The sequence below is a fragment of the Tupaia chinensis genome, unplaced genomic scaffold, assembly GCF_000334495.1.
Source record: "Tupaia chinensis unplaced genomic scaffold, TupChi_1.0 Scaffold145257_1, whole genome shotgun sequence".
Taxonomy (NCBI): Eukaryota; Metazoa; Chordata; class Mammalia; order Scandentia; family Tupaiidae; genus Tupaia; species Tupaia belangeri.
Window position 1 is genome coordinate 1,882,534 of NW_006205117.1, and position 23,517 is coordinate 1,906,050.

A 23,517-nucleotide genomic window follows, 5' to 3' on the forward strand; every position below is an offset into this window, starting at 1 on the left:
AGCGAGAAATCACCCCCCAGGGGGGATGGTCACGCCGCAGTCCCTTCTCCTCCATTCTCCTCTCGGGATCTTGGGCACGCACGCACACACACCCGTCATGAGTTCCAAGCCACTGGGTCCGGGTCGCGAACCACGGTTGGCTACATGGGAGTCCAGCGACATAGCCATTACGCTAACTGCTGGTCCCCTTGAATATAACCTTTGCACAAGCTGTATTTATTGATTCTGTTTTTTTCTTTTTTAAATTATAGGACATTTGCCAAAGAGAAAGCAAGAGAGAGAGGGAAAGTGAGAAATCAACCCCAGGGAGATGACCATGCCACAATCCCTTCTCCTCCATTCTCCTTTTGAGATTTTGGCACACATGCACATGCACATGTACCCAGCATGCTTTTCAAGTCTCCAGGTCCAAGACTTAAACTGCAGAGTCAGCCATGTAGGATCAGGCTCCTTAACTACCATGCCACTTGCTGGACCTGAACCTTTTGACTTAAATTACATACAAGAATATTTAAGGATCATGGGAAATAGGTATTACAGGAGCTACAACGACTGAATTATTTTTAGTTTTGGGGGAAAATGAGAAAATTTAAACCATGTCTAGAAACAAAATGATTAGAGTTCTTACATCCTGTCACCTCATTAGTGATAATTAGAATTTATTTTTCTTTTTTCAAAAACAATCATTATGCTATCTTCAACAATATTTTGCATGTCTCAATAGAACAGAAAGGACTTCAAAAGTTAAAACACTATTGGGAACCAGCAGTTAGCGTAATGGCTATGTTACTGGACTCCCACATAGTCGACCGCGGTTCATGTCCCAGACCCGGTGACTTAAAACTCACGCTGGGCGCGTGTGTGTGCGTGCCCAAGATCCCGAGAGGAGAACAGAGGAGAAGGGATTGCGGCGTGACCATCCCCCCTGGGGGGTGATTTCTCGCTTTCTGTCTCTCTGTCTGTCTCTGTCTGGCGAGCTCACGCGCCCTACAGCGAAAATCTCCAAAAAAAAAAAAAGTTAAAACATTATTTAGACAGAAATCAGTTTTTAACATAGGCAATTGTTCATTCAGGGCAAATACTTACTTAGCATTAGTTTGTAATTTACATATACATTATATTTAAATTAAATTTTTTTTTTTAACAATATATAGGTAGTTCTTTAAACTCACTACTGTTGGATCTGGCCAAGTGGGTATTGTGAAGGAATTAACAATCTGGAATGGTTTGGGAAGAAAATTGTCAGTAGCAGCTTCTTTTAATCTTTTGAATAATTCTTAATGCTAGTATATTATTCTGCATTATATTCTTTTTCATTTTATTCTACCATGAGTAATGAGAGGCTGACTAACAGTCTTCTGTAAAATAACTCTTCCCATATAAAGATAATTCTCCACTAATCCTGTTAGAGAATGCACTCTTTCTGCATATGAAATGAGAAATTACATTTTCGTGACCAGCAGTTAGCATAATGGCTATGTTGCTGGACTCCCACGTAGTCAACAGTGGTTCACATCCTGGACCCAGTGGCTTAAAACTCACGGGTGTGTGTGCGTGTGTGACCAAGATCCCGAGAGTAGAATGGAGAAGGGATTGCAGCATGGCCATCCCCCCGGGGGGTGATTTCTTGCTTTCTGTCTCTCTGTCTCTGTCTATCTGGCGAGCGCACGTGCCCTATAGCAAAAACCTCTCCAAAAAAAAAAAAAAAAATTATATTTTCAATATGATCAGCCTTTTCAAATTTATAAGTGCTATAAAAACAAAACAGGGAACCAGCAGTTAGCGTAATGGCTATGTCGCTGGACTCCCATGTAGTCGACCATGGTTCGCATCCCTGACCCGGTGGCTTGGAACTCACGCCGGGCGCATGTGCGTGCGTGCCCAAGATTCCGCGAGGAGAATGGAGAAGGGCTTGTGGCGTGACCATTCCTCCTGGGGGGTGATTTCTCACTTTCTGTCTCTATGTCTCTGTCTATCTGGCGAGCGCACGTGCCCTATAGCAAAAACCTCTCCAAAAAAAAAACAGTGCCTACACATTGTCCGGCCACCTTTTCTCCTAACGTTCTCTCCATCAGTCACTAGATTACTATTTACTTCAATTTTTAAAAACTAAATAGTCACATATGACTGATAGTGATCATCAGACAATATATATCTAAGGTGTGGGGCTGTGACTTAATTAGGCTACTGGGAGGGGCCTTCTTTTCAAATTAAAAAGTCAAAGCTTTATAAGGTGGTGCTTTTACATCTTTTTCCTCCTTCTGGCCATGAATGCCAACAAGACGCCAGAGGTGCAGCAACAGCCTTAATGCAGCCATGAAACAGCAAATATGAGAATGAAAGTTCATTCCAAAGATGGAACTGAAAACAATGGATTAGAAGGAGCCTGTGTCCTTGATGGCATTGTTGAGTGTTGGAACTAACATCAGCTATTGCCAACATCTGTACTTATTACTACATGGGAAAATATAAACACCTGATTATTTAAGACACTGTATTTGGTTCTGTGGTTTAATTGTGTATGTTGTTAATATATCTTACCATTTAACTTTTTTCAACATGCAAAACCTTTTTTAGACATCTGTGTTTAGAGCAAGTAAATACTTACATATAATAAAAGAAGTAAAAACTTATTTTAGCTTACACCTAGGATTATGAGCCAACAGAGTGAAGTAAAAGGTCTGTTTACACAGCATTTACCATGTGAATAATATTGACTTGGAAATAGGTTATAGCAAAAAAAAAAATAGAAGACCCCATATTTCAGTATGAAACAAGCCTACAGTTCATCTTTTTATTGGCAAATAGTTTAAAGGATCTTTTTTTTCTATTACCACAACCTACTTACTCTCAAAGAACTTCAGGTTATTTCATTTCATAGGATTATATGATTTTAGAAGGGACTTTGGAGATAATAGTACTCAATTTTAAGGTGGGGAATCTTAGGTTCAGAAAAATTAATGTCCTCTGTGACATAGCAGGGGCTAGGACCAGGATATATGGGGTTCTCAAGTCAGTTCTCTTCCTAGTTTTCTTTTATACATATGTCTTTCCTGTGACAAAAATGAGAGCTAGAAATATGCAAGATGTTAAAGCATGTTAGCATATCACAGATTAAAATTCTATTTTCCTGACTTGTAAGGCATTATTTTACTTGAATAATAAAGTCATTTCTATATTAATTTAAATAAAATTTAAACTAAATTACTTAAGATTTTATTTATAGTCAATACCACAGTCAAGAGTCATTTCAAAATATTTAAAACTATTTCAAACCTTTTTCAGATTGAACCTCTGATGTGCTCTATATCCCTTCTCTTGGCAGATAGCCTCTTGTTTGGGGCTGGAATTTTGTTCTCCCAGAATTCTTATGTTGAAGTCCTAACCCCAGCACCTAAGAATGTCATCAGATAGAGTCACTGAAGAGGTAATTAAGCTAAAATGAGGTCATTAGCGTGGGTCCTAATCTAGTATAACTGGTGTCCTTATAAGAAGAAGATTTAAGTAAAGACACAGAGGAAAGACCACGTGAAGACTCAGAAGATGATCATTTTAAGCCAAGGGTGGAGTCCTCAGAATAAACCTTTCAGGCTGACATCTTGGTTTCAGACTTTTGGCCTCTAGAATTGTAAGGAAATAAATTATTGTTATTTAAGATACTCAGTCTGTGCAACTTTTATGGCAGCCCTAATAAACTAATAACCGCTTAGTGTTTCACAGAGGAAAGAAGTCATCAGATAAATAACCCAATATCAGATATTTTTATATCCAATTTCACCTCTTTCTTTCCTTTTAGAGTAGAAGAATAGGCCTACCTTTTTCAGTAGCTACCACTATAACCCTCTTTTTCTTTTTAGCCATACTTCAGTTTCATGGATTTGCTGCTGCTTTCTACCACAGAGCATCCTACTTCCAAAACTTCACATCATCCTTTCTTTTTACGCTGTCCTTACTAGTCTGCATTCTCTCTTTTTCATTTCAACTGTATTCTTTTTTTTAAAGAATTATTTAATTTCATTAATTTATTTTTAAATTTGCTATATATAGGGCATGTGCGTTCACGAGAGAGAAAAAGAAAGCAAGTCTCCAGATTTGGGACTTGAACTGTGGTCAGTCACGTGGGAGCTCAGCACCTTAACCATCATACCACCTGCTGGCCCCTTACCTGTTGATTAGATTCTTCCTTTGAATACTGAATGCTCAAGTCATTACCTCTTTTTAAAATATCTTATTTCTACACTTCCTCTCCCTCTACTAACCCATTTTTCTTTTTTTATCACGATTTCTTCAGTTGTGTAAACTCGTATCCATTTTTCACACCCCATTCTTTAAATTGCTCCAGTCTGGCATTTTTTTCCTCTATTGTTTCTGTGAAATAATTAAGTTCTACATCACCAACCTCATGGATATTCTTGGGTTTTTAAACCATGGCTATGTACCATCCACTTTACACTGCATTATACATTTATTTGAGAGGGTTTTGTTTTTTTTGTTTTGTTTTGTTTTGTTTTGTTTACATTTTAAGAGAGATTTTTGCTATAGGGCATGTGCACTTGCCTCAGAGACAGAGAGAAAGCGATAAATCACCCCCTGGGGGGCAGGCCACACAATACTATTCAGTTACACACCTTTTCAGATTTTACAAGTTTTAAATGACTTTTTTTACTTTTTATGAAATATTGTGTGTCTAGAATCATGTCACTATCACCAGAGGTACAGAATGTTTCATCACTATAAAGAAGCTCCCTCTTGCTGTTTTTTTTTTTTTTTAAGTATTTATGCCCTCATCTAACCCTGATGCCTGTCATCCACTGATGTCTCTATTTTTCACTAAGAATGTTATATACACCATAAAGTATGTAACTCGTTGAGGCTGACTTAGCATATTGTTCTTTAGATCTTCAGTGTTGTTCATGTAAATATTTGTCCCTTTTTATTGCAAAATAGTATTCAGTTGATTGAAACCACAATCTGCTAATCCACTTACTGTGGAAGGACAAAAAAGTTTTTTTTTTTTTCCAATTTTTGCTTGCTGCAAATAAAGCTGTGAGCATTTGTACAGTGAGTTTTGTATGAATGTAAAATTTTTATTTTTCTAGAATAAATAACTGAAGTGTGGTTGCTGGGTTGCATGATAAATACATGGTAACTTTATTAAAAACTGGAAAATATTTTTAAAATAACACAAATTCTGTACAGTCTCTTCCAGAAAATACAACAGGAAGGAATCACCTTCATCTTGTATGAGAACACCATTACCCTGATACCAAAATTAGAAAACAAGAAAAAGACATTACGAGAAAAAAGACCCTCAGGCCAATACTTTGATGAGCTTAAACACAAAATCTTAGCAAATTACATATATATGAAGAATAATACAATGTGACCATGTTAAATTTATTCCAGAAGTGCAAGGTTGATTCAGTATTTGAAAATCAGTTAAGTAATCCATCATACCAAGAAAATGAAAAAATAAATAGTCTGATAGCAGTTGATACAAAAAGAATATTTGACAGAATTTACCTGATTTTCCAACAAAATCTCAAAAGAAGCTTCTTCAGTTTAGAGAACATCTACAAAAACTTAAAGACTGAATACATTTTTTCTAAGATTGGAATACAGACATAGATAGGTAATCAGAACAGTGTGGTATTGGTACCTGTCGTGTGTCTTTTGGCAGAGTGATAGAGATCAATGAAATGGAATAAAGAAGGAAAAGACTTACACCAGCATGGAAAACTAGACCCTATATTTTCATCCATGGTTGTCTCAGTTTCTAGTGTGATGCTTGTAAATAGTGCATATTTGAATGAATAAAAAGAAAAGTGCTGTGCACATTTTGATATAATTTATTTAAGAAACCTCCAGAAATAGCTTAACTCTACCTCTTTGCTTAGTTTCCTGGTAAAAGAAATTGTAATCAGAAAATCACTTCATTTCCAAGATCTCTGGTCCATATATTATGAACAATGTGATAATAGTGTCAAGGAGGTCATACTGTTGGGATACAAAAGGTTCATGGACAATGGAGTTAAAATATGAGTATTTTGATGCAAAAAATTTTGAAACCCATGGTAGTTTTTCCCATGAACTTTTTGAAGACCCTGTGTATCCTAAATATTGAGCAGCTTGGCTATTTTGAAAAATGTAAGCTGAAGCCATTTTTAGTAGCCCCAGAATTTTCTCCACCTCTTAAGAATATTGCACATGACAAGGCAGATTAATTTTCTATAGAAAGTCTAGTTAATAGTTTTCAAATGTCACTTGGGAACTTGTTAGAAATGCAAATTTTGAGGGTCCATCCTAAATCTGCTAAATGAAAAACAAGGTGGATCCCAGCAATTTGTGTTTTAACAAACTTGTCAGGTATTCCTGAGGCCCACTAAAATTTGAGGAACATTGGTGTACTAGATTAAGTTTATTTGAAAACAGTAGAAGAATGATTCTGTAGAAATCTTTATGTTATTTCCTTTGTTTCTTGCATTGCAATGTGGTGTTCTTTTAATGATTCCCTCTTCTATTTCATATCTTTCCTCTCATTTTCCATTCTATTTTTTTTTTTTCTGTAGTTCTATTTTCCCCAGATGCCATAATGAAGAACTGGGGCATAATGCTTATTGTATATATTGGATGGAATATTTTTCTGTTTGTAATTTAAAATTTAGTACACAGAATTATTACTGTTATTTTCTATCTCGAAGTCAAGTTGAATTCATTGGATTTATTTTAGTTGCCCTCAACAGCTTTTTTTTTTTAACTTAGATTTTTTAACAGAATATAAAGATGAGTTAAAAGTCTTTCAACAAGATGAATTTGTATCTATAGTTACACATATATACAAATATATGGAAGTATATTCCTATACATTTTATACTTATTTTTGTCCCTAGTTGTAATAACCATAATGAGGTATAGAAAGAACTTTTTTTTTTAGATAGAGATTTTTGCTGTAGGATACATGTGCTTGCCAGAGAGACAGAAAGTGAGAAATCGCCCCCCAAGGGAATGGCCACACTGCAGTTCCTTCTCCATTCTTCTCTTGAGATCTTGAGCATGCATGCACATGTGCCCAGCATGTTTAAATGGCCGGGTCCAGAACTTGAACTGTGGTTAGCTACATGGGAGTCCAGTGATGTTACCATTACACCATCTGCTGGTCCCAGAAGGTAAGAACTTTGTACTACAGTGAGCATAGGAGAAAGCTGGCATAATATCAAGACATACTTATTGTTTCTTAACATAAAACAAACAAACAAACAAACAAAAAAACCTGAATTAGAAAGATTTAAATGCTCAGAAGAATTAGATTAGAAGCATATTACAGCATACCACTTTTAGCTACAAATGAATGAATTTCAGTTAGGGTCAGTTACATCTCAGCTGAATATAAGAAAACATTGCAAAAGTATACATTTCATTTTCAAGTCCTTAGATCCTTGAAAAATTCCTCTATCTCAACAAACTACTGCCACCAACGATAAATTTGGAGACATTAATCTTGCAAATAAGTCACTACTAGGGAAAAAATCTATTGTACCCAAGTAATGATGAACTTTTCCAAATAAAGGAATCTGAGCTTATGCATGCTCAACTAACTTGAGTGATGTAAGAATTTCTTTTAATTATGAATTCATCTGCTTTCTTGGCAACCTAAATATTACCTGAAAACTTGGGTGGTAATTATGTGAAAAGGGAGATGTATCTCATCTTTTGAAAACCATAGATAACAATGTGTACTGTCAATATCACATCTATTTAAAATAAAATGGAGGTCTCCAGGGTGGTAACTATAGTCAGTAATTTCAAGAGTTGGACTCAAATGACAACTCTTGAAATGGCAACTCAGAGTAATCAATGATGTTGGTCTATAAGACTGTAATGAGGCTGGAAAATTCCTATTACCCTGTGACATTGCCACATCGTAGAACAGTGCTTTCATTACTCATGTTTGTGATGATGCTGGTGATGACGAACCTACTGTTCTTCCAGTCTTATAGCACATACCATTTTGTGCCATATGTAACACTTGATAATAATAAATGATTATGTTGCTCTTTTATTTATTATTTATCATTAGAGTGTCCTCCTTAAGAAATATTTACTATAGAACAGTGTATTATGCTGTCAGGAACCTCCTCATTTCATATTTACTGCATCTCTTGACTGCATTATTTTCTCCTTTGTTTGATTTAATCACACACTTTGTTATCTTGTCCCCTTACAGTGGGACAAGAAGTGAGGGTGGGAGACAGTGATACTATTGATCTTGCTCCTATGTAGGCCTAGGCTAACGTATATCTCTTTTTTGTTGCTGTTAAAGACAGTTCCTCACTGTGTCCGGATCCTCCTGCCTCAGCCTTCCCAATAGCTAGGTTCACATACATAACCCTGGCTTTTAGAGTGTGCCAGAAATTGAACCCAGGCCTTCTATGTGGCCTCAGCCTGCTGAATAGAAGTGTTAAGCAGTGCATACTACCTTGGTTGGAACAGATGGTATAGCAGTGAAATTCAGTGTTCTGTGAGGCTGACACACATGGGAAGGTTATAGGTTGAAATCCAGAGCTCCCTGAGTACCTCAGATATACATGTGCTCATCCTAGGTTGGCTGAGACTGGTTGATTCCTTTGTCAAAACCCTGTTTGGGGTGCTCTCTGTCTCTGTCTCTTTCTTTCTCACTCATGAAAGAAATAAGTGAAAAATCTTCTAAATAAGGTATATAGTAAAACACTACATAAAAAATCTTAAGGATATAAAGAAAGAAAATATATAGCTATTCAGTGTGTTTGTGTTTTAAGCTAAGTTATTATGAAAGAGTCAGAAAGGTAAAAAAGAAAGTTTATGAAGTAAAGTATGCATGTTTATTTTTATTTATTTATTTATGTATTTATTTATTTATGTATTTATTTATTGGAGAGGCTTTTGCTATAGGGCACATGCGCTCGCCAGAAAAACAAAGTGAGAAATTACCCCCCAGGAGGGGTGGCCACAACGCAATCCCTTCTCCATTCTCGTCATCCCTGGTGTGAGTTTAAGCCATTGAGTGCAAAACTCAAACCGCAGTCAGCTACATGGGAGTCCAACAACATAGCCATTATGCCAACTGCTGGTCTTGTAAATTTATTTTTGTAAAGAGTAATAAAATGATAATTTTGGCATATGAAATGTACAATGTTTATGAAGTCTATAGCAAAGTATAGTAATGTCCTAGGCCTTCACATTCATTCACCACTCACTCAGTGGCTTACCCAAAGCAATTTTTAGTTTTGAACGCTCCATTCATAGTAAGTGCAGGTGTACCATTTAAAAATATATATTTATACTATATTTTACCATAATTTTTCTATGTTCAGATGTATTTAGATTCACAAATACTCTTGTGTTACAAATGTCTATACTGTTCAGTGCAGTAACATGTTGTACAGGTTTGTAGCGTGGAAGCAATAGATGATGCCATATAACCTAGGTGTGTAGTAGACTATACCATTTAGGTTTGTGTAAACTGTCATGTTTGTATAATGACAACATTGCCTGACAATGCATTTGTCAGAACATACTCCCATTGTTAAGAAACATATGAGTGTATAAAAATGCCTTACTAAAAAGTATTGCTAATATATACGATATTAAGAAAACTAATAGCAGTTGGGAAATAGGCACAGTGCCAAACAAATAGATGTTTCTCCAGTGGCACCTAAGAGTCAGAACTGCACTTAGAAACAGGCCCTGTGGCTGTGACTGGCTTTAGTTAGTGTATCTGATAATCACCTGAAAGATTTCATATTGTTGTCTCTATATGTATTCAGAGTTGTTTCAAATGTGAAGGGCAATGAAATACATGTATTTGAAAATGGTGGCTGCACAAATACAGTCTTGTATATATAAGAAAGATGATTTTTTTTTTCTTTTTTTTAGAGTTTTGCTGAAAGGAGTTTTTTAAAATACGAAAGTTAAAAATGTAAAAATAGTTAAATACAATATTTTCTTTTTACTTCTGGGTGGGTATTGCTAACTAGCTTATTGTTCTAAATGAGATTTTCTTAATAGTTTGTTTTAATCTTAAAAGGGAGTATTGACTATTCTGAAAAGACTTATTAATGAAACAGTTTAAGGGTTTTAGTTATGTCCTAATTTAGCTTAAAAGCTTTAAATTTGTATTTATTTTTCTATTCGCCAATCTCAAATGCTGGTGGATTCGTTTTTTAATTTATAATTTTAATAGAATTATTGATAATAAGAAAAGCTTGGTTTTCAATGTTTAATTTTCCTCCTGCAAGCTTGTAGAAGAATGCCACCTAGAGTTTAAAATTATTTTACTTATAAAAACTGCAGACTGATATATTAAACTACAAAATGTAGGCGTATTTTAAGGAAAATTGAATGAAGCATTATAGTATTTGGTTGTCATATGTATACTCTTGGTTTTTATGTGTAACTTTCTTAAAATTAGTACATTTGGAGTAGAGTATTTTCATTAATAGTTCCAGAAATGCAGTAATTAAAAGTTTAAAGCCTGACTCATGACATGAGGAATAGTTTTAATGTTTTTTACACATTAAATATTAAAATGCTTATAGAAATACATGATATTATAAGTAGTATTTTGTATACATATATCCATACATAGTTTACATTAACCCTAGTATGTCCAATATATTTTAAAGTTTACTTATAGATGACCTAATCATTTAGTAAGCTTCGATTCTAAAGATCTCTGCATACCAGTAGATAACATTTTTCAAATGCTAATAAAATGTGAATGAAAAGAACCTTTTATTTGCTTCCTGGTTTTTCAGGTGGACATGATACATGCATTTTTCTTGGGGCAGCAAAACTAGAACTGGTTTTAAAATATATCCATAAGCCTAAATATTTTCATTGAGAAAATACTACACAAGTTGGTGAGGCCCAGAGAGTTCTTGAATTAGTAGTGTTAAAACATTTACATGTCATAGTAATTATGATAGGGAAAAATTTAATAAAAATCAGTGCAAAACTTTTGTGGATGTAAAATCAAAACTAAAGATCAAAGCCTTTATCTCCTTTCACTTTTTATTGTATCTGTTGATATGTAATGCTCAGAATTTTTACTTTGGTTGTTCAGATTTTGGAGCAATTGTGGGTAAATGATGTTTCTAGTAAGATGGACCCACAAGAGATCAGATTCTCTAATAAAACAATTCTTTGATTTATTAATGTCCTGTATTAGTGACTTATTCAGATTAGACGAAAAATTCCTAAAGAATAAGTATCTGTCTTCATTTTCCTCCCTCCTACATTTAATACATATTGGTTGCACAGTAGATGCTTACTGATATCTGTTGATATCATATTCTGTCTCCAGGCCAAATGATAACGCTATTAGTGTCATTCAGCTGCTAAACTTTAATAATCAAAGTAGGTTATCAGACTGAGTCTACTTAGCAAAATGTGAAAATTATTTGTAGCTTTTTTAAATTATTGAATTCAGCAAATTTTTTTTCAGGCTCTGCAGGAACTCCTTAATAGCAGTTATATATTGCAGAAGTTTAGAATGAAAGATTTAAATACTTTTCAATCCACTAAGAATATGAACCAGGCAGAAAAATTGCTCATGACTAACAATAAATGTCAGTGTTAAAAAAATACCAAACAGATTTTTCAGTTATAAAAAATGCATACATTTTATTTATAATATAGCCTCAAGACTTTAAATATGCTGCCCAGAGTATCTTCTAGTTGCTATGGGGAGTTCTGTTATTTGTCAATGTAGGGTTTCCTCCTTGGCAGCATTATATATTTATGATGGCATCTGTGTTTGCTGGTTGTTGCATTTGCAGTGGAACTTGTATTTCAGCCAGTTGAAGAAAGAGGGGAAAAGAAAGCAAATTAAAGTTGACTTCTTGGCAATGAAGTAGTAGCTTCTTGTTACTTGCATCCATATAGTCCAGGAACACCAAGTGCAACTGCAGTTTTGTGCCATAGTTACTATACATATAACTCACTACATTTTCAGTATGATACACTTCTATAATGATATTAAAATCCCAGAGTTAAAATATAAATATTAGGCTTTATCAGATGACATGACACACTTCTCAAGTGGTATTTTAATATAGAAAATTACTCAGTGTAAATGAAGCTCAATTTTTTTTTGTTTTAGTCAAAGAAAATCATCATTACCACCAATATCATAATGTAAGCTTTCATTTAATAATAAGTGAAAATCTAAATGAACGAATTTTAAAATTTTTGCCCTCAATTTTTATGAGAGAAACAGAATAGAAAATAAAAGTAAATTTACTGAGATCTGATATCCTTTCTTAAAAACAATTTCAAGTATTTATTTTAGATTTAGTACATTTAACTCATGCCAGTCTTCCAAACACATCTCCTTCTACCACAAACCTGTAATATTTTATGTTCATGAAGATTATCTTCAGGCATCCCAGAAAATACCTTTTAAATATTGAGAAGACAGAAACACTTGTTTTTAAAGAATTAGTTTTATTTTAATACTATTGTTATTATTATTATTAAATTTGACCAGACAGAGAGAGAGAGAGAGGGAAAGTGAAAAAGCAAGCCACCAGGTCCAGGATTTGAACTGCAGTCAAGCCATGTGAGAGGTCACCACCTTAACCAGCATGCCACCTGCTGGCCCCTAGAAGTACCTTTTTTTTTGAGAGAGAGATTTTTGCTATAAGGGGCGTGCACTCGCCAGACAGAGACAGACAGAGAGACAGAAAGCGAGAAATTCCCCCCCAAGGGGATGACCACGCCACAATCCCTTCTCCTCCATTCCCCTCTCAGGATCTTGAGCACGCACGCACACGTGCCCGGCGTGAGTTTAAGCCACCAGGTCCGGGACTCGAACCACGGTCGACTACGTGGGAGTCCAGCGACATAGCCATTATGCTAGTTCTGGTCCCCTAGGAGAACCTTTTTAATATTGGTTCTTAATATTAAGAATCAATTTGCTTTTTGATGTTGGGATGTTAAATAATAATCTTTATAATTTCTAGATTTGTAAATTGTGTTAATTATGTAATTGGAGTATTTCTTTTTGTTTTTTGAATACTGTCAGTCTTGGAAGCAAAGAGTAGTTAAATATCTGCTAACTTAACTTTCAGCATTGTATGTTCCTCAACTATGGTGCAAGATTATATTATCTGGTCTCTGGAAGCTAATAAAATGAATACACTGATGGTACTAATATAACAAAACAGCTATGTGGAGACAAAAATTGAATACTTATATCTTCCACTCAAGGAGTTTATAATATAGTTTGAAAGAGAATATAGACGAATGGAAATTCTATTAGTGTAATCAGCCCATGACTGACTATTCAATAAGTCAATATGAGAGATTCTAAATTGCCTAGTGAATTATTGTAATATGTTTACAATGTTTATCTTTAGATGACAATGCCTCAGATGTTGGAGGATTCTGTAAACGTAAGGAAAGAAGCTTGTTTTTCCTATTGAAAATTGGATAGTTTTGAGGTACTAGCAGGTGGCTATGTCGCTGGACTCCCACGTAGTCGACCATGGTTTGAGTTCCAGACCCGGTGGCTTAAACTCAGGCTGGGCGCATGTGCGTGCGTGCGTGCGTGCGTGCCCAAGATCTCGAGAGGAGAATGGAGGAGAGGGGATTGTGTGTGGTCATCCCCCCTGGGGGCAGGGAGTGATTTCTCACTTTCTCTCTGTCAAGCGCACACACCCTATAGCAAAAACGTAAAAAAAAAAAAAAATTGGATAGTTTTGGATATAGAATAGGTGTTCTAGGTAGGGGGAATAGTCCTAAAGAGGGGAATACACGAAGCATAGTAAGTAGATCTTACAAGAATGGAGAAATTTAAAAAGTGAGTAAAAAGAGGTGGGAAAAATTACCTTGATTAGAACAAATATTTCTCTGGCATTTGACAATTTGTAAGGGATTAAATGCAATTCTCATTTAATCTTACTATCCCATGGTGCGATATCTTTATTACTCCTATTTTAAAAATAACTACAGATGTAAAGCACCTGAGGATTATTGTTACAAAATATAAATGAATAAAGCATAAATTTAAGCCTTAATGATCTAAAGAGAAAAATACATCTAAAATTAGGATAAGGTAGAAAGTAGGAACAAGAAAGTGAGAATTTATGTAACCTTTCATTGAGGGAATAGTTCAAAGGTAAAACACAGATTTCAAAAATGGTATCAAAAGTTCTGAACTTGTATTTTTTTATCGCTAGAGAGATGTTTTACTTATCTTTTTTCTTTTTTTTCTTTTTTTTGGAGAGGTTTTCACTATAGGGTGCGTGCGCTCTCCAGACAGAGACATAGAGACAGAAAGCAAGAAATCACCCCCCAGGGGAGATGGTCACGCCACAATCCCTTCTCCTCCATTCTCCTCTCGGGATCTTGGGCACGCATGCACACGTGCCCGGCATGAGTTCTAAGTCACCGGGTCCAGGACGCGAACCGCAGTTGACTACGTGAGAGTCCAGCAACATAGCCATTACGCTAACTGTTGGTTCCCTTACTTATCTTTTGTAGAGGTGAAAATTTATGAGTTTCAATATTGCTTTCCATTTATTTTTAAAATTTTTTATTTAAAAACAATCTCAGTCATTCAGTTTTTCTTAAATGACCCAGGTGATTCTTTTCCATACTGTATGTATGGAAAAGATATGTATGATGTTCAATAGAAGTTGGCAATATTTATTTCTGGGTGGTGAGATATTGGTAATTTTTAGGTTTCTTCCTGGCATTTTCAGTGTACCTTCTAAATTGAATATGCATAACTTTTCTCTAAAACAATAAAGGCATTATTCTTAAAATTTAAAAAAATGTATGCAACTACTGTTCTGAGGAATACACTTAAGGAACCATTTATGTTGACCATTATTTCCCAACCTTTCTGGATGAATGATCTCTTTCATAATAAAATATGATCTTGCCAAATCTCAGGAATTAAAACAATTTCTTTCCAGTATTTCTACAGCGTATAACAAAACGATTTAGCAAAAAGTTTTCAGAATTATTATGTTTTCTTGTCAAATGATGGCATAAAACAAAAGGTTGCTAGTTACTGGTATATCTCCACAAATAACTCATTGTAAATGTTAGTAGTTTTTACTCCCAGTAAAATCAAAGTGTATATAATTGTCCCTTTATTTTATTACAATTTTTTGAGGAACAAGAATTACTGATGCACTTTAAAATATTTATTTATTTATTAGTTTTGCTATAGGGTACACACACTTACCGGAGAGAGATAGGGAAATTGAGAATCACTCCTGGGGGGTAGAAAGATGACTATACCAAAATCCCTGCTCCTCCAGTCTCCTCTTGGAATTATGGGCATACATGCACACATGCTTAGCATGTGGGGTCCAGCACCTTAACCTCTTTGCTACCTGTTGGCCCCACCTATGCACTTGTAAAACACTAGAGACAGTATAGCAGAGGGTCGGAAATGGGGGTGGGAGGGAAGAGATGACTGAAAAGACAAACACTAATAGAAAAAATGAAAAATTATTTATTGATGATAATGTATATGGTAATATCTTTACCGTGACTAATATGTTGTATTCATACTGAGAAAACTCATGTTGTACAATGTAAAAATGTGTATTTATTAAAGCAGAAACTCTTCAGCCAGCTAAAACAAAACAAGTTCAGCAGCAGATTTAAAGTCCCAAATCATCAACAACTCTTAATAAGATAAGGTAGTAATTGTGCCTGTCATATAGGGGTTTGTTTTCTTTCTTTTTCCCTTTCTTTCTTTCTATTTTTTTTTTATTTTTTACTTTTTTGAGAGAGATTTTTGCTATAGGGTGCGTGTACTTGCCAGAGAGGCAGAAAGACAGAAAACAAATACTCCTCCAGAGGGAGACTTCCATGCCACAATTCCTTTTCCATTCTCATCTTGAGATTTTGGGTATGCATGCTCATGCGTCTGGTGTGAGTTTTAAGCACTGAGTCTGAGACTCAATCCATGGTCAACTACATGGGAGTCCAGCAACATAACCATTTCACCATCTGCTGGTCTCTATAGAGATTTCTGATGACTCATTTCACACCTTTATTTCCTTGTCATACACAGAAAGTAGGCAGAATAAAGATGTTCCCTTTTGGGAATTTTAAATATGACTATCGTTGCATATGGAGTATGTAAATCTCTCCTTTTCCTAGTTGTGCTAATATTTCTGTTTAAACTTCAGATATAGCTGAAAAAATATGTGCAGACTATTTTTTTTAGAGGTTTTTGCTATAGGGCGCGTGCACTCGCCAGACAGAGAGAGACAGAGAGACAGAAAGCAAGAAATCACCCCCCAGGAGGGATGGCCACGCCGCAATCCCTTCTCCATTCTCCTCTCGGGATCTTGGGCATGCACGCACATGCGCCCGGTGTGAGTTTTAAGCCACTAGGTCCGAGATGCGAACCGCGCGGTCGACTACATGGGAGTCCAGCGCCATAGCCATTACGCTAACTGCTGATCCCTGTGCAGATTATTTTTAAACTATCAAATATTGGTGTGTATTTTAAAATTTGAAATAGTAGCTTTAAATTGTAAAGATGTTTTTAAAGAAAATTTTAAGAAGTTTGTTCTAATTAAGAAAATAATGTATCAAAACAGTGAGTGTCTGTTACTTCAAAATGATTCCTTTAAATTACTAGGTCATCAGGAAAGTCATGATGTATATTTTATGCAAAAATGCGTGATGATGTTCCTAGTGACCCAATATTAATTGCATCAACTTTTAAGATAAAAAGGACAGGATTTTGTTAAAGTGTAGAATTTCAATTGATAAGTGAAATCATCAGAAGAAATTCTGGAATACAAATCTGTCTGTAAGTTGTATTGCAGATACCCACTTTTTAAAACAACTTCATTGATATACAATTTATTATTTTTTTCTTTAGAGGTTTTTGCCACAGGGCATGTGTTCTTGCCAGAAAAAGAGAGACAGACAGTGAGAGGGAAAGTAAGAAATTACCCCCCAAGGGGGTTGGCCATGCTGCAATCTCTTCTCTTCGTTCTCCTCCTGGGATTTCAGCACCCACGTACATGTGTCCAGTGTGTTTCAAGCTTTTGGATCCAGGGCTTGATCCACAGTCAGCCATGTGGGAGTCCAGCAATATAACCACTATGCTATCTGCTGGCCCTAGTATATAAAAAACTGCACAAATTTGATGTATCTGTATATAATTTGTTTGTACACATGACTACACCCCCAAAGCTATTACCATGAACAAGATGCAAACATAACAATCACCTCAAGAGTTTCCCACTGCTGTTCCGTTTTTTTTTTTCTTGTGTGTGTGTGTGTGTGTGTGTGTGTGTTAAGTATGGTTAACCTGAGATCTATCCTGTGAACATAATTTGTATGTGCACAAATAAATTATTCTTAACTATGGACACCATGTTGTAGAACAGATCTTTAAAACATATTCATATTGCCTAATTGAAACTTTATGCCCATAGATAACTCCCCATTTCCTTTCCCCCTAACTCTTGTCAACCACTAGTATACTCTCCTGTGAGTTTGACTATTTTAGATACCTTATGTAAGTGGAATTATGTAGTTTTGTCTTCTGTGACTAATTTATTGCACTTAGCATAACGCCCTCAAGGTTTGCCTATGTTGTTCCATATGGCAGAATTTCTTCCTTTTATAAGGCTAAATAATATTCAGTTATATACATGTATTACATTTTCTTCATCTATTCATCTACCACTGTGCAATTATGTTGTTTTCATATCTTGGCTATTGTGAGTAATGTTACAGTAAACATGGGAATGAACGTATCTGTTCAAGATCTTCATTTCAATTCTCTTGAGTGTATATCCAGAAGTGGAATTGCTGAATTAAGTGGTTTTCTTTTTATTTTTTTGAGGAACTTCCATACTGTTTTTACATGTCCACTGTAACATTTTGCACTATGATGAACAATGTACAGGGGTTTCAATTCTTCCACATTTTTTTTAACACGTGTTACTATTTTTTTTTTTTTAAGAGAGAATTTCGTTACAGAGCATGTGTGCTCACTGGAGAGACAGAGGTATAGAAAAGGAGAACACATGGCCATGCTGCAGTCCTTTCTCCTCCAGTCTCCTCTTGGGATTTTGGGCATGTGCGCACAGGTACCCAGCGTGAGTTTGAAGCCTTCAAGTCCAGGACTTGACCACAGTCGGCCATGTGGGAGGTAGTCCAGTGACGTAGCCACTATGCCATCTTCTGGTCCCAAATACATGTTATCTTTTTTTTAGGAAAAAAAAGGAAAAAAAAAAATTAAAAGTTGTGAGGCGATCTAATTATCATCTTGATTTGCATTTCCCTGATGATTAATGATGAGTACCTCTCTGTGTACCTGCTGGCCACTTGTATGTCTCCTTTGGAGAAATGGTTATTTAAGTCTTGGCTCACTTTTTAAACAGTATTTTTTTTTTTCTTTTTGCCATTGAATGGTGAGTGTTCCTTACATAATTTGGATAGTAACCCACTATCAGATATATGACTTCAAATACTTTCTCTTATGTAGATTGTCCTTTCCTTCTTTTGTTTCTTTTGTTGTACATAGCTTTTTTATTTGATATAGTCTCACTTGTCTATTTCTTGCCTCTGTTGCCTGTATTTTAGGTATCATATCAAAGATATCATTGTCAAGAAGTCTTTTCCCTATGTTTTCTTCTGCAGAGTTACAGTTCTGGGTCTTATGTTTAAGTCTTTAAAACTTTTTTAAGAATTATTTATTTAATTTTATTTATTATTATTATTATCATTATTTAATTTGCTATTGGGCACATGCACTCACCAAGGGGGATGGGTGGAGAGAGAGAGAGAGAAGCCACCAGGTCTGGGACTTGAACTGCAGTTAGCCATGTGAGAGTCCAGTGCCCCAACCACTGTGCCACCTACTGGCCCCATGTTCAAGTCTTTAATTCATTTTGCTTTTATCTTGGTATATGGTATAGAGCAGAGATTTGATTTTATTTTTTTGCATGCGGATGTCCAGTTTTCACAGGAGTTTGTTGAATAGATTAAACTTTTCCTGTTGTGTATTCTTGGCAACCATGTCAAAGGTCAATTCACCATATAAGTGTGGGTTTATTTCTTGACTCCCTATTTTGTTTCACCAGTCTGTATGTCTATCTTTATGCCAATACCATACTGTTTTAGTTAATGTAGCTTTGCAGCATATTTTTAAGTTGGGAAGTGTGATGTGTCCACCTTTGTTTTGCTTTCTCAAGAAAGATTCAGGATTTCAAGCTTTTCAGATTTTATTATTTTTTTTCTTGTACCTATAGCAGGGTCATGTGTAGTCACCAGAGAGAGAGAGAGAAAGTGAGAAATCATTCCCCAAGAGGATGGCCATGCTGCAATCCTTCACTTCCAATCTTCTCCCAGGATATTTGTGCATGCAGGCACACATGCTCGGTGTTTTTTTTTTGGTTGTTGTTGTTGTTTTGAAAGATTTTTGCTATAGGGCGTGTGTGCTCACCAGACAGACAGAGAGAGACAGAGAGATAGAAAGTGAGAAATCACCCCCCCCCAGGGGGGCTGGCCATGCCGCAGTCCCTTCTCCTCCATTCTCTTCTTGGGATCTTGGGCACGCATGCACATGCACCCGGTGTGAGTTTAAGCCACCGGGTCCGGGACTCGAACCGCGGTCGACTCCATAGGAGTCCAGCGACATAGCCATTACGCTAACTGCTGGTCCCACTCAGTGTGTTTTTCATGCTGCCAGGTCCAGGATTTGGATCCAGCTGCATTAAACTCCACACAACCTGCCAGCCCAGTTTTCAGCATTTCAACATTCAATATTTTAGTACTTCAAGATTGTCATTTTCAGATTTTTAGATGTTCTGAATTTTAGACATTAGGAAATTTGAACTTTAGGGATTTGAACTTTTGAGATTTCAGCATTTGGGATTATGACATTCAGGATTGTGCCTTTTGAGATTATGATAGTCACCAATTGTATGTGGGATCGGAAAAATAAAGTACTTGATTATTTGTGGTCTTCCTAGAGGAACACACTGAAGGTTTTAAGATGCATTAGTCAGCAAAGTGATGTAATTCCTATACATTAACAGAGAACACTTTTTAATTTTTTTTTTTTTTTATAGTTTAGTATTAGCAATGAAAGGTATTTACTAAACTATCTGACACTTCCATGTGGCTGACTATGGTTTAAGCCCTGGATATGGCGGCTTGTTTTTTCACTTTCTGTGTTTTACTCTGGTCAAATAAAAAATAAATAAGTAAATAAATAAATTTAAATAAGTAGTTTTTTTTTTTTTTAAAAAAAAAAAAGAACTGGAAGAGATTTTAAAAATCTGTTCTGAGAAATTGGACACAGTGAGGTTTGTAATTCACAGAAAGTTCTTCTCACTCAATCGCTAAGCTGGATTCCAGTATGCTTTCTGTACTACTGCTCTAGAAAAGTGAGGTGAGGAAATGAGGATGGAAGGAGAGGAAACCTTCAGTACTGGGTATTCTCAAACTTTCTCCTTTCTGTGTACTAAGTGGACCTAATTAGCTTAGCTTCCCAAATTGGAGGCTGTCAAATGGAAAAGAAAAACAAAGTACATGAAGTTTCTTTTTTTTTTTTTTTTTGAGAGATTTTTCACTGTAGGGCGCGTGCGCTCGCCAGACAGACAGAGAGAGACATAGAGACAGAAAGCGAGAAATCACCCCCCCACGGGGGATGGTCACGCCGCAATCCCTTCTCCTCCATTCTCCTCTCGGGATCTTGAGCACGCACGCACACGCGCCCGGCGTGAGATTTAAGCCACCGGGTCCGAGACGCGAACCGCGGTCGACTACGTGGGAGTCCAGCGACATAGCCATTACGCTAACTGCTGGTTCTCCCATGAAGTTTCTTTTAAGGTACACATGTGAATCGGTGTTTCCTTTCTTGGCTGTTAGAAGGCGCCTTCATCACAGTGCAGGGGAATTTTCTTGATATCATGGGCATTTATTGCCACAAGTTATAAAATACCACAGAGACACTTTTTCTCTGTGGTATTACATCGGATGGACAAAGCAATCACACCATAGGCTTCCAAGATGTGATATATAGAACCTGAAAGGAAAAAAGTGTGAAAATTGAAAAGAAGGGGAAAAATAAAGAACAGGGAAATAAGGTTTCCCTTTTACCTTAATTTTGTTTTGTTTTGTTCTGTTTTCACTATAGGGCACATATGCAAGAGAGAGAGAGAAATCACCCCACAGAGAGATGGGCCAATTGCAACTCTTTCTCTATTTTCCTCTTAGAGTTTTGGGCACACATACATATGTGCCCTGTGTGTCTTTGAAACCCATCAGGTCTGGGACTTGAACTACACAGTTGGCCATGTGAGATCCAGCTGCCTTAACCATCACACCACCAGCTAGCCCTTATTTTTCTCTTTTAATGGCAATCAAACTGTTAAAAAAAGCAGCAGTTCCTAGTTCAGAAACTAACTTTTTGGGTAGGAGTCAAGAAGTGATCTTTTAGCAGACAGGTAGGATGGGAGGTATAGAAAGAAAATGAAATTCAAAAATCTGGTTCTAAAAAGAATCTTGAAGGTCATTTGTTGGATGTCTTTAAAATTTGTTTGAAAGGTCTTTCAAAATAGTACTTAAAAGTTTCTATCTTTGGGACCAGCAGTTAGCGTAATGGCTGTGTCGCTGGACTCCCATGTAGTTGACCGCTGTTTGATTCCCAGATCCGATGGTTTAGACTCATCCTGAGTGCGTGTGCATGCATGCCCAGGATCCCGAGAGGAGAATAGAGGAGAAGGGATTGTGGCGTGGCCATTCCCCTTGGGGGGTGATTTCTTACTTTCTGTCTCTGTCTTTCTCTGTCTTTCTGGTGAGCATATGTGCCCTATAGCAAAAAACCTCTCCAAAAAAAAAAAAGTTTATATCTTCTTTGACCTTCTTCTACAAGGTTCTGCCTACAAATAGACACAGAGAGCTGGATCAGATGACTTCTACTCTAACCAGACAGATCTACACTTAGCATTCAAGTCACTTAACACAATGGAATTGGCAATTAGATGTGTATAGGTATTTATCAGGCTTGCATTAGAAAGCCTGTCTTATCAAAGTGAAATTTTACAATTATTGATATATTGGGTCATTGGAAAAGTCACGATACATTTTGCATAGAAAAACATAGAAAAATATGTCATGACTTTTCTGACAACCCAATATTTAAAAAGTTTCAGAAAGAATTCTAAAAAGTTTCAGAAAGAATTCCTGAAGACTTTGCTGAGAAAAATGTTTTAAAATAAATCTTCTTTCCTTGCAGTAGAGGTGTTTTGAGATATTTTGTACTTTTACTTACATAAAAAGAAACAAGAAAAGTCTGTCAAGGAGGGCTATGTCCCTTGCTATGCCTCTGCTTTGCTTTTGTATTTGGAACATGTATCCCTAAATAAATAAGCAAATAATTTCAGGAAATTGGAGTCTCTTGCCAGGATAGATGTTATGTCAAAAGAGGCATTCTGTGCCCTCTCAATATTTATGAAGGCTACACTCTGATTATCTTTTAAAATGGCGAACTTTAAAGAACAGAACTTTCAAGCAAATAGGAAATTGTTATCAAAATCTTGTTACTCCCCATGTAGGTCTGTTGGGCTCTACTCATTAAGCAGTGTGCCAGGCATAATGCACAGTATTGTAAAGACAATGAGAATGTGATGGACATGGTATTTGTTATTAAATATTCATTGTCTGGACTCCCAAACTCTAGCTGATATTTTACCCAGTAATAATTTAATATAACTAGAAGAAAGTTTCCTCTGTGTAAAGCTAGATTATTGCCCAAATTGTTTTAATACTTATAATAGAGAATTTTGGAATTAGAAAGAACTTGAGAAACATTCCCATTGAGTCAAGAATTCATTTTAAAAACCACTGGTAGTTCTAGATAAATCAGATTTTCCAATTTATTCATAATGTGGTAGAATATATTTTCATAGATGTACAACAGCAGCATTGGTACAAGAAGCATGCAACAAGAAACCAATTTCAAATTTTTTTTTTAATTTCTAAAATGGTTTTCTGTCATAACTCTGAAAAACCAGCACCATGAATTTTTAAAATTATCATTAGGCAGCTCTGGCATAATTTATGTTAAGAGGTTTTGTCCTGTTTATGTACCCTGGAATTTACCAAAATTAGTAATATGATATTCCATATTTAGCAAACCTATAGAGCAATAAATAAGGACACATGCCTATCGGGGAATGCTGTTTGTTTAAATTCCTTTTTTTTTTTTTTTTTTGTGGCATTCATGAAATGCAGGGGACTTCCAACTCAAATTCTGCAATATTAGGCAGCAAGTTGTACTCTGAACCAAACCAGATGGTGATCAGCTCTATTCCTATTATCAACTCAATACAGGGATGGTTACCAGACCTTACTTGCAACATTAACATTTGGAACAGATTAGCAGCAGTTAGGCTGAAATGAGAAACCTCCATTTTACTAAAAGGTTCAGAACATATCATGCTGTAAAATCAGAAAGACTAGTATGAAAAATTATGG

General features: G+C 35.9%; 1 protein-coding gene across 4 annotated transcripts in view; it reads left to right on the forward strand.

Moving 5' to 3' along the window:
• The window catches only part of EMC2 (ER membrane protein complex subunit 2), a 111,884-nt gene that overhangs the window by 42,943 nt on the left and 45,424 nt on the right, over window positions 1–23,517 (forward strand). The window contains exons 12-13 of one of the 4 annotated variants that reach the window (XR_003547783.1): window positions 3,326–3,427; window positions 5,200–5,570. The exons of 1 other annotated variant lie outside the window; for it this stretch is intronic. The gene's annotated coding sequence lies outside the window, so the exon portion shown is untranslated. Of the gene's footprint in view, window positions 1–3,325; window positions 3,658–5,199; window positions 5,571–23,517 lie in introns of those variants that run through there. 2 more of the 4 variants (XM_027768048.1, XM_006167923.3) reach the window with 2 other exon arrangements.